General features: G+C 31.3%; 1 protein-coding gene across 2 annotated transcripts in view; it reads left to right on the top strand.

Annotated features, from left to right (window-relative positions):
- nrv3 (sodium/potassium-transporting ATPase subunit nervana 3) overlaps positions 1 to 15,059 on the top strand; it is a 70,996-nt gene that overhangs the window by 42,217 nt on the left and 13,720 nt on the right. The gene's annotated exons all lie outside the window — the stretch shown is intronic.

Below are 15,059 nucleotides of genomic sequence, written 5' to 3'. Positions count from 1 at the left end.
CGCTTCTATATGCGATTTGCCCCTGCTCTATACTGTCGTAAGAAATGAGAATAATAAATAATATGCCAAATAACTAATATTGAATACTAAATTAAAAAATACAAAAATACAAAGTGAAAAAACATAAAAATATCAAGATTTATAAAAAGCAAATAAAAGTATGGAAGGAAAGCAGAGTAGTCAATTTCCGCTAATCTCGAACTTTAAAAAGATTGACAACCTCGTCCCTATCGATGTGCATTTTTTAGGCATATTACTCAACATGCCTAAAAAAGTGACATCATACTTAGCCATCTTTCAACTGAAATTATTGATATAGCAGACCTACACAGGTGCCCAAATTACTCTGCAAAGGTGCAACCAACCAACAAAGCGTGGTGTTCACTGCTCATGTCACAAAATTTAATCCACGCTAGAGAATTAATTACAGTTGTGCATAGTACAAGTAAGGTATCTACTTCCAACTTTATAGTGTATGTAATAACATGAACGGGGGTGGTATTTAGGGGTTTCCAGAGCAGCCGCCATTTTCGCTGACCTACTTATCAAACAATGCCCAGAAAGAGATGGATTCAGGAATAGATATACTGAATAATGAACCCGTATTCTATACGCCTAGTGGATGCTTGTGGCAAATGATTGTCATAAAACGTATTTTCTGTTTTCGCGTGGTCAAATCCTTAAGCCAAACTTATTTTTAAGAAATGGTTCCCGTTGGTATGAGGCAGTAATATTTTCTACATCGCAAAACACGTAAGTACAAAGTAAGTTGAATTAAGTTGTCGACATTTGTTGGGAGTGATCGGAACTTTGTATGTAACTTTTATGATATGTGTTTAAAAATAACTTCTAAGATTTTAAGTACGTACAATAGCATAATTGCCATAAAATTATAGAAAAGAGTTTATTATCGTGAGCAAGAATGAGTGAGTTTCAAAACTCATTCAACAAGGGTTAAAAATTGTGCAATGACAAAGCCAAAGAAATAAACGATATTGAAAGCCCTAAAAAAATTTAAATAAATAAAAAATATTATTTCTTTGATCAATTTTGATCTGTTTTTTATATTTGTTTTTAAGATCTTACAAACAAACAAAATCAAGCATACTCAGAAAAAACTTACTCTTTCATACCGATACCCATAGAACTAACTATGGTTTTCATTCCCCTATACCCAGAATTCTTAGGTCTGCCAGCAAATATACCAGTCTTGATTTCTTTGATAACAAGTTGTCTTCTTTCAAACGATTTTTGAATCAAATTAAATTATAAACACCTCTCTCCCACTTCCACTCCCACATAGTCTACTATAGACCAGTGTGTCTTTCTAATTTTCTTTATAATAATTTTCTACGCATAAATATATCCTTAAAAATGCCTATTGGGTGTATATATAAATAAATGAATAAAAAAGAACATTTTTCTTACAATAAGGAAGTTCAATGGTTTAAAACAAAAACTTGATGGACTATCAAACTAAGCGAAAAAAAATGTATCGTATTATCATCGTTGTGATTTTTTTTAAAATTTGTAATCACTCCTCTCTTGACATAACAAGTTCTCGCCGGTAAGTTCTGCTGACATTTAATATTAGAGCCCCATAGCGTAAAAGTAGCGTTGAAAAAATACAGTAGGAGTTTGCTACTGGTAAGGCTGTATAAGTGCCTTGTTTGTAAACATACGGGTAATCGCTTGGAAATAAAATATTTACAAGTCATGTCATAATTATTATACAATTATGTATTGTGATCATATATTTTCATGTAAAGGATCTTCAACGACAAGACACATAAATTGGCTTGGTGAGTCTTGTAATAAAAAAAAATATATGTAAATTATAAATAAATGAAAAGTTCTTAAGATGATTGAAAAGTTCCTAATAAACGGATTTTTTTTTGGGGAACACCCTGCAATAAAACTATCACACTGTATTTTAACCCGCGTTCTCTAGTGGAAAATAATAATAACATTAAAGATATTTTAAGTGATTTTCCACCTCATATCGGAAAAACCTTAAAATTAATAAGAGGTAAAACCTGTTTTTATTTGCTATATTCAGTGTTTATTTAAGTGATTAAATCGAGTAAAACATTAAATGAATTTAGTGAAATATTAGATTAGGTGAAATACTGAAAAATGTATATTTTATTATTTAATTTCCAAAATAATACATAAGCTCATCACATGATGTATGCATGTGTGATGTCACGTCGGTAACAATATCACGCTTCAATAGAGTTTAGGATGAACACGCATAGTAACAATATTGTGTGCATTGTGACGGGATTATCCCTCTCCACTGATGGGAGTTGATTCAACTATGTAATATGTATAAACTGATTGTAACGTATTCGAGTGTATTATTAGCTTCAGAGTTTATTGATTATACTGCAAATTGCAAAACCTCAAATAAATTACACGTCTACGACTAAATTATCAGAAACATTATAAGAACGTAGAGCAGATTGCAGAGAGGCAGGCGTTATATCCACTATGATTTATAATACTGATAAACTTGAACGACTTCAGAATACATGCATAAGGTATATTTTTAGTCTTAGGAAATATGACCTCTTTTCTGATTATCGTAGGCAACTAAAATGGCTCAAAATTAGACAGCGGAGAGACTATCACTTTTGTTCAATGTACTTCAAAGTCCCAACGCTCTTATATACTTCCGTTAAAAATTTCAACGCTTATCAGTTCATGGTTTACCTTTTCGTTCTAATTCTCAAAGCACCATCTTAATACCAATACATAATTCTTCTTTCTTCTCTAATTCATATTGTGTCCATGCGGCTCGACTGTGGATTTCCCATGCACTATTAAGAGTTTACTACAGTATCTCTGTTTGAATCACGTCTGAAAAAGCATCTCCTCTCTCTTCCTTAATCTCTCCCCCTTTCGTTTTTCCTCTTTAATCCTTTTTCCCATTGAGTAAGAGTATTAATTTAAGGTAATTAATATACAAATACAATTATTTCTATTTTTGTATATCTTTAGCTTTTTTTTATCTTATCTACTAAATATGTTTTGCAACTTGAATTATATATTTTTTTATTAGTTGGTTTGAAGAAATTGCCATTTGGTAATAAGCCGGTCAACGTACAATTAACATAATATACAAACATTTCAATAAAATAAATTTTGTAGTGTAAAAAAATAAAAGTTAAAATCATATTCAACTATACATTAAAATATATATATATATATATATCAATTAACATATGTAATGATATTTCCAATTGATTTAATTTTTTTGAAAAAAAATTTTTTTATAAAAGAAACATTTGCGTTCTTGTTATTTACACAAATAATTGGGACTATATCCAACGAGTTGCAAATGACTCACTATTAGAAAATGGGGTCAAGTTGGGGTAGAGTGGGATCCGAACCATGGAACTTTGAGCCTTGAGTCCGAGACACTAGCCACGGGACCACAACCCGATATTTATACATATATAAATATGTGTAATTTATTTACATATTTTATCCATATAATATAAATAAGTTTTAATATATTTTTATCAGTAATTTGATTACGTTCAAACCTGATGTACAAAATATTTTTTACTGAGGTGGAGCGGAGCTTTCATTCTGTTTGCTTGTTTATATTCAATTTGTCAAACTCTTTCGTAAATTATTATATTTTTTGTGATTAATTTATATTTACGATCAGATGATGTAAGACTAGTAAAACCAGTGTATTATGGTGAGTGTATGAAAACGTAGAACGAGAACTACCGATAAGATTATGGCATGACCAATCGAAACCTTATACATGATTATATGCATGGAAGTGGAGTTGTATACGAAGCTATCTTGCGTGTAGCGTTACATCCTCTCTGTTTACCCCTACGTAGAATAGTTAAAGTAATAGTAATAATTGGCGGCCTTCATGGCACAGTGGTTAAGACGCTTTGCTCACGCGCGGAAGGTTCTGGGTTCAATTCCCTGATAGAACACAAAAATAAGTGTGAAATTTCTTTAAGCCTGGGTATTCTATGCTGTAATCACCACTGTAATTGGGCATCCTGGTCTGTTGTAATGCATTAAAAAATGTATTTTTAAAAGTATATCCTGGCCCGTTTGAAAATATATTGCCTGAAAAATGTATTTTTTCCGCTGTTTCAATATATAATTCATTTACTCTGGTGGTTATATCGTACGTTTTACGTCTTCAAGAATAAAAACAGATTAAAGTTAATGAGGAAACTTGATATTCTTATTAAGTATCTACTGCCTTCATAATATACAAATACACCCTTAGTACATGGCCGGGTTACGCAACGCGGTGGTAGCGTGGCACTCGTGTCTCAAGAATAATATACTTGCTGCTACTTGTTTAAATATAGATCACAATAATATTCCTTTCCTCGGTCAAGGAAATATGACAGAAAGAAAGTGTACTTCAATCGAACAAAAGTGATTACCGGTCAATAATTCAAGCATTGATTTGACCGTTCCTATAAATTTTAAATTTTTCGATTGAAACATAATTTGTTATGTAAAAACTTGCTTTTCAAAGTGCCGGCATACACACGAGATTTGTTAATAATTGTTTTTAAAAGGTCAATAGGCAACAACTAAATATCACCCAGACCGTCTACAAAGTCAAGCAAGTTTACATAAATAATATTAAATTATTATTTGAACATTATGTTTGCTCATACAACCACTACTAGGCAAACATTGTTGTATCTGTGTATTCAGGATCATTATACAACAACTATCAAGGGCTTTATGCTGGGCTCGTTCGTCTTTAGAATCGTATGCGACTTACGTAATTCGACGAGTGACAGCATTCTCGAACCACCCATACGAATGCAGTCGATTGAAAACCAATCGACTTTATCTCTAGTGCCACAAAGCACTCGACATTGACAATTTGTGTCAGGTTGTGGTCCCGTAGTTAGTGTTGCGGACTCACGGGCCAGAGGTCCGAGGTTCGAACCCCGCTCTACCCCAACTTGATATCATTTTCTAATAGTAAGTTATTTACAACTCGTTGAAAATCGCCATCAAAATTGAAATTTTAGGGTAAATTATAAGAACGCTCATATTTCTTTTTATTTAAAAAGAAAATGCGACATCGTAACTTCAGCTTTCAAACATCCTTCTTGTAAAACGCACGGCATTCATGTTTGAATGACAAATACATAGGTATTTTTGTTGTATTTTAACTAAAAATTTATAGCACTGATCAATGTTGGTGTATCAACAAATGTGCGAAAAATATAACTGTCCTTATTTTCAATCCATTATCAAATGAAGTTTCACTAGAAACATGATTTAAAAATTATTTTATCGCTCGTAAATGTCAAAATACGTATTTGAAATATATAATAGACAATATGTTTTTAAAATACATTAAATGAATATGATATATTTCTAATAACATGGGGATGTATGTTATGTCAAGAGCAAATAAAATTTAAAAAACATTTTCTTTTATTTTTTTCATAATATTCCGTAAACAAAATATTCAACGGAAGAAGTCTGACGAGAAACAATAAAAGTTTACGTGTGGCAGGAGAGTCATAGATAAATACTGATTTGTTAGTGTTGCCACTTTCTCATTCGTCTTTGTAATTGAATTGTCGGAGGGTTTTCAAGAATGGCAAAACAAAACAATCGAGACAAAACAATCGAGATATCCAATCGACTATTGTCGAGTGAGTGACAAAATGTCACATCTTTCCAGCATAAGGCTCCTGTGTTCTAATGTAGAAGCTTCCAACTAAATAACTAAATAGTTTAGTTAATTATGTTAAATCTCTATTTCAAAGATTGGCTGACAAGAAACAGAAAACGGAGAAAACTTTAACTTTGTCCATCATTGTAAATTCGAAATCCATATTTATATTTCGGAAAGGTTTATTTTTCAAATGTAATAGTTGATTTCCTACCCTTGAAGTATGAGTCAAAAAACCAAAGGATAATATTTAACATACATATTTTATTTGAAAACTTTATTTACAAACACATTTTAAATACACATAAGGGCGGGAATATTGCCTTCAGAAAATTTGATATGTAATTGAAAATAGTTAAAATATGACAATTTGTTGAAGTTAAAAAAATTGCCTTTTTAATCCGTGGCTTTGATTTAAAATGGCCAATTTCAGATTTCAAATTTTTCTTGCCATAATTTTGTAGAGGGTCGATTTCAATAAAAAAACTTGTATATTTGACTATTTAACATACAAATTATTACACATGTATATAACAATATGTGTTGTAATGTTTTTTATTAATATTTTGTATCAAAGACAAATAAATACTCTTCTGTAATATTCCGATTTACGACATTGGCACATATAGATCCAAGCCACGGATATAATTATTGTCACAGATATATTAGCCAGAGTTATAGTAATAATAAGATGTAAAAAAATCTTGAAAAGTTAGTTTAGCTCAAGTAATAATATATTTTTTAAAAGCGATTTATTTTCAATCACAAATTTCGGAAATAATTTAGTTTGCACAAACGTTTTTTTTATTTGAAATAAAATAGTTACCGGGGTGATGCAGATACCCAATAAAAAGAAAAGTACACCGCAACAAAAGTCTCAGTAATTTAGACCACTACAATGCACTCTTTTCTTTTTTCTCTGTGACCGAGGGGATGAAATGAAACCAGAACCCTGGACGAGTGTTTAAGACTTGGTGACTGCTTTCAGGTAAAAATCCTGTGTGAAAAAAATGAGTGGAAATAAGTCCGCCTTCTTGCGTAGTGGTTGACGCGTTCGCCTACCATACTTGAGGTCCTGGATTCAATTCCTGGAAGGGCGGAAGTGAAGTATTAAATTTAAAGGTTTTTTTTAACTGCAATATTGAATTATTCCTTAATTTTGTTGCATTTGGTTTACCAATATAGTAGCCTATGCACCACTGGATACGGGAAAAGGGATGATGATGATGATTCACTCCATTTGATTTTTATACTTTTTATACTATTTTTACAATAAACCCACGAAACGGCAATTCTTACTTACTTTTAAAGTAAAAATATAAGAAAGCTTTGAAAGTAAACTTGAACCAGTATTTGTGACATTCGTAAAATTTTGGTATAAGAGAGTGCATACAAAGATCTGATTCTTTATTCAGTACTTACTGGACGAATGTTTTCCGTTATCTTGTGTGCTAGTTGCATTATGCAAAAGTTTTGTCAAAACCTGCTGACATTAGGTATTGGAATGTAAATTGGGAAAAACTGCATCAAGCATATTCAAAACAGTTTTCTTAGACAAAAATTACGTTACGTAAGTAGGCCTGAGTCCGCTATTTAAAATAAAATACAATCTCGCAATCCGGCGTATCTTGTTGGGTATGAGCTTTCTTGATAAAATTGTAAATATTCTTTGCAAACTGTCGAAAACATTTCGATTAGTGTCCGTCAACTGTAGAACTCGTAATCTTGTGCTCTTACATATTCCATGCTCACAGACTCATTACATGAAAAACATCACTCTTTGATGAATACAGGCTATTCTACAATGATAGTTTTATTTATTTATTTATTTTGTTCATTAACGCCCAAAAGGCATTTACAAAAAATTAAAATGAAATACATTCTAACATACTAAATAATAAACACAGAATATACAGAAAAAATATGTGAAATCAGTTAAAAAGGATATATTAAAAAGTTTCACAAAGTAAAAAAAAAACAATAATAACAAAGGTATGCAAGAAAAAACAGTAAGCATATAAACAAAAAATGCAATAAAAGCTTATGAAATAAATTCTGTTAAGCAAACAATAAATAAAGTGTTTTGGTGACTGTCACAGTAGAATATTTTTATCAGGTTTATTAAAGACGTCCTAAGTTTATTTTGTACCGTACTTAACTTTTGCATTTATTATACTACCAACATCCAATGAATTGTTTTGAATTTATTGTTATAAATATAAAAGTAGGTACACGGAAACCCAGGGATAGGAGAGGAATGAAGGAAGTTAATTAAAAAAAAAAAAAAATTTTTTAGTTTTATTTTTTCCCTCTCTTTCTAAATCATCATCATCATCATTAGGTAAGATGATCAGTTTTACGCTTCAGGTACCAGTCCAGGGACTATGAAATATTCTAGTGTGAAAACACCATTTTAAATAAATGTTTCATATCAACCATGTCGGGAATCGACCCGAGACCTCTTGCATGGCAGGCTAACGCGCTGACCATCACACCATGAGGCCGACAAATACATGTTACATACATGCGTATATGCATAAAAAATGTAACCAAGAAATCTGTAATTGGTGTTATTTGAAAAAAAATTGTCTTTTACTTTGTCTTTTGTTTAAGACTATAGATTTTCATAATTATCATTATCTCCAATGATAAAATAAATTTTGATTCCAAAGAATGAAATTGAAATTAAAAACTAGAATTCGTGATATACCTAGGACACACCATATACAGATAATTAAAATGGACGAAACATGAATATAGACTCACAAAGTCAATGGCATTATTACATTAAATTATATTAAATCTGCAAAATGTAAGACCTCATACCAAAAATGGGAAAAAATCATGATGTACGAAGCTTATGTTAAAAGTAAATTGAGCTACACGATCGCCTTCTGGGGAACCGGACAAGACAGACATAACAAAGATACAAAGACAACAAAATAAAAAAGTTTACCAAACATATAACTGACCTTACCTGACCTCTACGACTGAACTGTACGAAAAAACATGGGTTTGACATAAAATACTAGATGATGAAAATTGAGACACTGGGAAACATACGAGATAATGGCGTGACATTAACCAAAAATTCTGACATACACGAATATAACTCCAGGCAACAACACAGCTACCACATTAAAAAGCAAAGACAAACGAAGGACAGTAAAAAATACCATATAATGGACTTAAAACACTACAATGACTTACTTTTACACCGGAGCCAAATTTAAAATCAACCCGAAAAAGTACATGATGACAATACGAACCAAAAGATACATTACATACATACATACATACATACATTTTTTTGCACCACAACAGGCCAGGAGGCCTAATTACAGTGGTGAATTACATCACAGAGTACCCAGTCTTGAGAAAAATCACATTTTAATTTTTGTGTTCTCACCGGGAATCGAACCCGGAACCTTCCGTGCGTGAGTCAAGCGTCTTGACCACTACACCACGGAGGCCGCATATACATGACATGACTAACCTTATAATGTTTTTTATATATGACCCTTACGGGTTTTTAAAAATAATAAATACATTTTTTTTTGAAATGGGAAAATATTCGTTAGTTTAAAATGCCTACCCTCATAACTCTTTTAAAAGTGTAAATGCACTATAATATATATTTTTTGGATTATCCAATTATTTTTGCCTACATTAGAATGTAAAATAGCAGTTATTTGTTATTCACTATATTTAATGCCTAGTATACGTTGCTATATAAACTCCTTGTTTGCCAAAAGCCACGATAGCATAAGGTATAGTCTGTTTTCAAGAGCGCTTACGATGAGCTTGAGATATTCCTACGATATAATGGTTGAATAAAATACGACATACATCAGAGTTGTACATATAAGGCTTTTATAGCGCCTAACCCACCCTTCCCTTGGCGCGAGTAAAACGGAAAGTCTCCCCATTTGTAATCTTCACCTTATCCGCTTTACTGGCCGGCTCTGGTTGAACTCGTCAGTCATTATTATATAATACCCCGGCGTCCTGAGTAATGTTTACACACACACACCTTTGATAATCATAATACTTTATTGTTATACTGGTGGATAATGTATAACTACTATTCTCTCTTCACTTTCGCATCCCCGTCTTGGCATCTTTTTGTGAAAAAATAAAGTTTTACTCATCAAATGTTTTGATCAATTTTATAGTAATTATCATGACAGTTGCGATGTGCTAAAGAACTAATGAATTGTTCAGGCGTTATATGAAATGTTAAATTATTCGCATAAATTGATAATGTACATTGTTTATTACAAATATGTCATCGTTAAAAAGTACTAAAAAATACAACTTAAATAATAAATCTATGAAAAAAATATTTACCTACAAAATCTTTATTTAAGCGGCTTGTCTGTAGGCGGAAAGAAGAGGATATGGAAGGAAATTATAAAAAATACACCACAACACTGTATTAAATTAACAATATTAGTAAGCTTGATCTTTATCAATGTTGTATTTCTTAAGTTGCTTCCACAGAAATACCGCAGTCAAACTTGGAATACACTTTTCGTTTGTACGTCTATTTACGAATTATTTTGATTTATTACTGGCAATGATCGATCAAATTTAAACAACTTGCATTTATTAAAACGCTCATAAAAATTAATACAAAAACATCGGCCCAATTGCGAGCAAATGTTAAACCAACCCTAGATTTCGATCACTGGTTACCTACTTTGTGGATCAATAATTTTGAATTTCTGGGTAAAAAATTCTGGAATCAGAACCCACTCGGAAAGGCTAAAGTTGACTCAACGTGTATTAGAACTACGAACAAGTTCAATACTGTAACCACAAAATTTAATGGCCTCCTCCTCTGTCAGTATCAGGTTACCAACATAATATCTAAAACGAAGCCAATCCTGAATACATACACACAGTTCATATTTCTTGGTCAAGTATCTCTGTTTCACCATCGCTATTCTCAATATAATTTATCAAGTTATTGTCAACGCCAGCGAAACCCAAAATAGATGAAATAAATTTAAAATGCATTTTTTTATATTTTTAATATCGTATTTTACCGAACGCAAACATACTAACAAAGTTTTTGTAACTACATTACATATTAACAATTGTAATAAAAGTTAACGCTCTTAAAAAAGTGCTCATTTGACGCGTTGCGTCGTTAACGACAGTCGTAATAAAAAATGATATTCAATTTGTAAATGGAAAATGGAATATATCCTTTTACACACATTTGAATAAATTGCCTTCATAACTCAATGTTGTAAAGCGAAGGACATTTACGTTCTTCGTGTACTGGAAGCCGATTTGCTTTCATTTGGATAATATTTTAGCGTTATCGGCCAATTGCTTCGACGGTTTAATGACATGTGTCGATCTAACTTATTAAATTAATTCCTGCTTACAAATAAATTGGCTTCCAAAATCATTATTCATATAAAGGTCTTGTTACATCAAACGTTTTGTTTATTATAAGATTAGGGTTAAATGGGCGTTTGCATTCGAAATTTAAAATTTAGGCAGAAATAATATTTTTTAATAGTTGCAATATAAATTTAGTTTAAAAAGTCAACTAATTTTAACAAACATGAAGCATTTTTTCAGTTTAAAGTTCAGTGCCACATAGTTTTTTTTATGTTTTTGTTCTTAAAAATTAGACATGTTATTAATATACACGAGTATCTACAGTCACAGAAACTAATAAATATAAAAATAGTCTGAAATAATTATTTTTAATATCGTAACATATATTTGTTGAAAGGTGGCAAAATATGACATTATGTCGTTTATTTTAATTTTAAAGAAAAGCTTCGATAGTCTCTAAAAAAAACTGAATTTTAGTTAACAAGCCTAATTATTCTAGTTAATGCAATGAACATTTCATAATTCAGATTTTTTTTTCACCATAGCGTCTTACAAAATGCTAAAAAATCCGGTTGTATACCACGTATATATAAAACTCTATATGCATAAAAAGGGACATATATTTTGGTCATCTTAAAAATTACCCTTCATAGGGCGAATTGCCAATAATAAAATGAAAATTTAGCCATCTTCCAACAGATAATATAACACATTATAATATGTAGTAAGTACAATAAACAAAATGTATTGATATTTATTTGACTGTTTTGAAAATATTTTAATATGCTTTAAATTTGACGAATCGATGTGGGTATGTTATTGTAAATAAGCGTTGTGTGTACATCGGTCATTTGCCAAATCTTGGGGTGTTGTGTGATAAATGTGAATTATGTCATAATATCCACGATACCGTAGTTACACAACGAAGCACAAACAGATCAATAGTGTACCTACTGTTTCCAAATCTGCAAAAATAGGGCATATAGTGTAGTTGTGTAGGCGGGGGCGGGGCGCCACTCCGTCTGGCGCCCAACGCCTTGCAGCGGGGATTCCTGCCTTCAGAACGCGCCCCCACACACCCCTTGTCTGCTGCACCGAATTATGGGCGGCGAGCTGGCCAAACAATGCCCTCATTGTTTTCAACGACCATTCCAGTATTCGAGAGAAGTTTTCCGATTGAAATGCAAAAGACAAACTCTCCACAATAATATGCAGATAAAGTAGTTTTACATAAATGACATCGGATGCTCTTCTATAATTCTTTACCTCTTAAAATACTAGGCTTAAATATTCCCCCGGAGATGGTTCTGTAACCTCGTGTTACATTAAGTAAAATATGATGTGTTTTGAAGTACAGATATTTTAAAACAACATACATCTATAATAATATTTATTTATTTAATTGGGTAAACAAACAGTATAGACAGAAATATTGTCCATTTCTTTGTATATCAGTGTAAGACACTCATGCACACGCCAAAAAATGTTTACACTTAAAAGACAATAATTTAAATTAAGTTAAATGTAACAAATGTAAAAGATAAGAAATTAAAAATCTAACAATAAAATTAATTAAAAATCTACTTATCTCAATATTTCTATAGTTTTTGACAGAAATTTATACATATTGTCATTAAAAAATATCAGCCTCGGTAAATATATTGCTCGCATATTCTAGGTATTGTTGATTGTAGTGATATGTATTGTTAATAATATATTTTTCATAATTTGTGAAAATAATCATCAAATTTCGGCTTGTCCTAGCAAAATACATACGACTTCATTATTTCAAAAATATAAGAGGGATATTAAGCACTGTATTTTATTTAGACTCGTGTGACATCGTAGCCACACAAAGATTAAAAATGATTTCTGGTTTATGTATGTTTGTTACGTCATTACTTTCTACTTCTCTTTAAAAAATAATTAGTTATTACATCATCATGGTCGTCATAACACCTATTTTGAAGTTACAGGTGTAAATAAAGCCTTTATTTTTTTGCTAATTGTATTTGTAAATTAGATTTTGTTCATTTTACCAAAAAAAACCTCAAATGTGCGAGTGTTGCTATAAACTGTAAAAAGCTTGTACATTAATACAATTTCAGTACAGTTCGTTGGCAAAACAATAATATTTTTGATAATCTCCATAATGCTCAACTTGTCAAACACGATCTAATTTTTAAAACTTCATTCAGTATTATTTTTTTTTATTTCCTCATTTATAATAAGGAATTTATAAACCTTAATTTATTTTATTTATCAAGAATACAAACAAATGTACAGGTAATATGATTATAAATAGAAACTATAAAAAATGTGTACTATAAAAAAACGTGGGGCCTATTAGTATTAACTTAATTTTACTAAAATAAAGTGAAGACGGTTTAAAGTGTATAAAAAAATAACAAATTAACTGTACATATTTTAAATTAAAAGAAAATAATAAAATGAATATGGACAAAAACAGGAGATAATGGGTGAAAAAAGAAGGAAATTGATGAGGAGTAGTGAAGGATAAATGAAATTTTATCAATGTTTTTCTCTCTTCATTCCTGAAATGTTGTTTTAATTATTACAAAAAATGCATAGTATTTAATACACACGTAAAAGTGTGTATTAAATACTTTGCATTGCAGTGGTTTAGACGACGCATTAAAAAAAATACGTTGTCATATTGTGTTTGCCATAAATGAAAAATATTTTTGGGAATATTTCTACCATACGATGATTGAAAGTGATTGTCGCTGCCATGGAATGTTAGAAGGCCATTGTGGGTTATTTTGTTATCGCAGTGGCAATTCATTGCTTAATATCACGCGACTTATAAAACAACTTCAAAGTACAAAGTAGACCAGAATATATTATTACGTGCTAAAAAATGATATATTTTGAATACCGATTATAATTTTTCACAAGAAAAAATATTTTAAAATCAGTTAATTAATCATTACCGTGAACCAACGTTGATTTGAAATAAATCGTAATGTCATTAATTTTGAATGCGTGGATTGCGAAATAAAACGGAGGTTAAAAGCTCGTGAATACTCATCTTATTTTAAAACGTGTTATAGCGAGAAAAAATTATATAAAAATGTTATATCATGTCCCCTATAACGCGGTTTGTTCCTTTTTATTTTCCTGCCAAAAATTCCCTTCCCTGACCGCCATATTTATCAGATCGGTTATATGAGCTACAGAAGCGGAAACCGCTCCCGAAAGGCGCTCTAGTTTCCGGTAAAGCCTTAGGCGTAGCTTCACGGGCAGGATGATTGGATGGTAAATGGGAAACCGTGTGCCCTATGAAAGTTATTTGTCAGTGATAAAGCGTGGCCATCAAGTTTTATGTACGGGAGTAATGTTTGGTTGCAAAGAAAAGATTGGATACAGCATTGACGTACTTGGTCTGATTTATGTACGTAAAAAATATCACACTAGAACCCACGATTACAGAGGACAGCCGTTGTTAGACCTATTACATTTACAATTTTACATCTGAAATGATGTTAAGTTCAAATCAGTGATTGTAAGTGCGGATTTTAGTTAAGCAAGATATTAAACTGTTAAATGTATTACATGTAACTGTATTATAATTTATTACTGAATAAAAAAAGAAGTACATATTTCAGTATCCGTTACCTAATTTGCCATCAACATACATATCAATGCATTGTAATTATTATTGAGATTTATTTATCCCTTGCCAAACAACTAAAAATAGATATGTTTGCGATATATTAATACAGGTCTCCTTGCGATATATAATATCTACATACAGTTAGATAGTGTTCTGGGGGAGTTAGTGCACCGTTGTGTGTGGCCAAATACATATTTAGTATTCAGTAGGTATCCTATGAATTATGCAAGACTTTCATGCTGGCTTCATGTCATGAAAAGGGTGGAGAGTCGCGTCATCGTTACTATGAAATATGCATCGTACATTGCCTTTTCCCACCGTCATATCGATTGAGTTTTATAAATGATTTGAAAGGAGAAAACTATACGC

Source organism: Micrasema longulum, unplaced genomic scaffold (assembly GCF_059751315.1).
Source record: "Micrasema longulum isolate JH-2025_06_02 unplaced genomic scaffold, ASM5975131v1 h1tg000147l, whole genome shotgun sequence".
Lineage (NCBI taxonomy): Eukaryota > Metazoa > Arthropoda > Insecta > Trichoptera > Brachycentridae > Micrasema > Micrasema longulum.
Note: the sequence above shows the minus strand (reverse complement) of the source record. Positions and strands in the feature narration are given on the sequence as shown.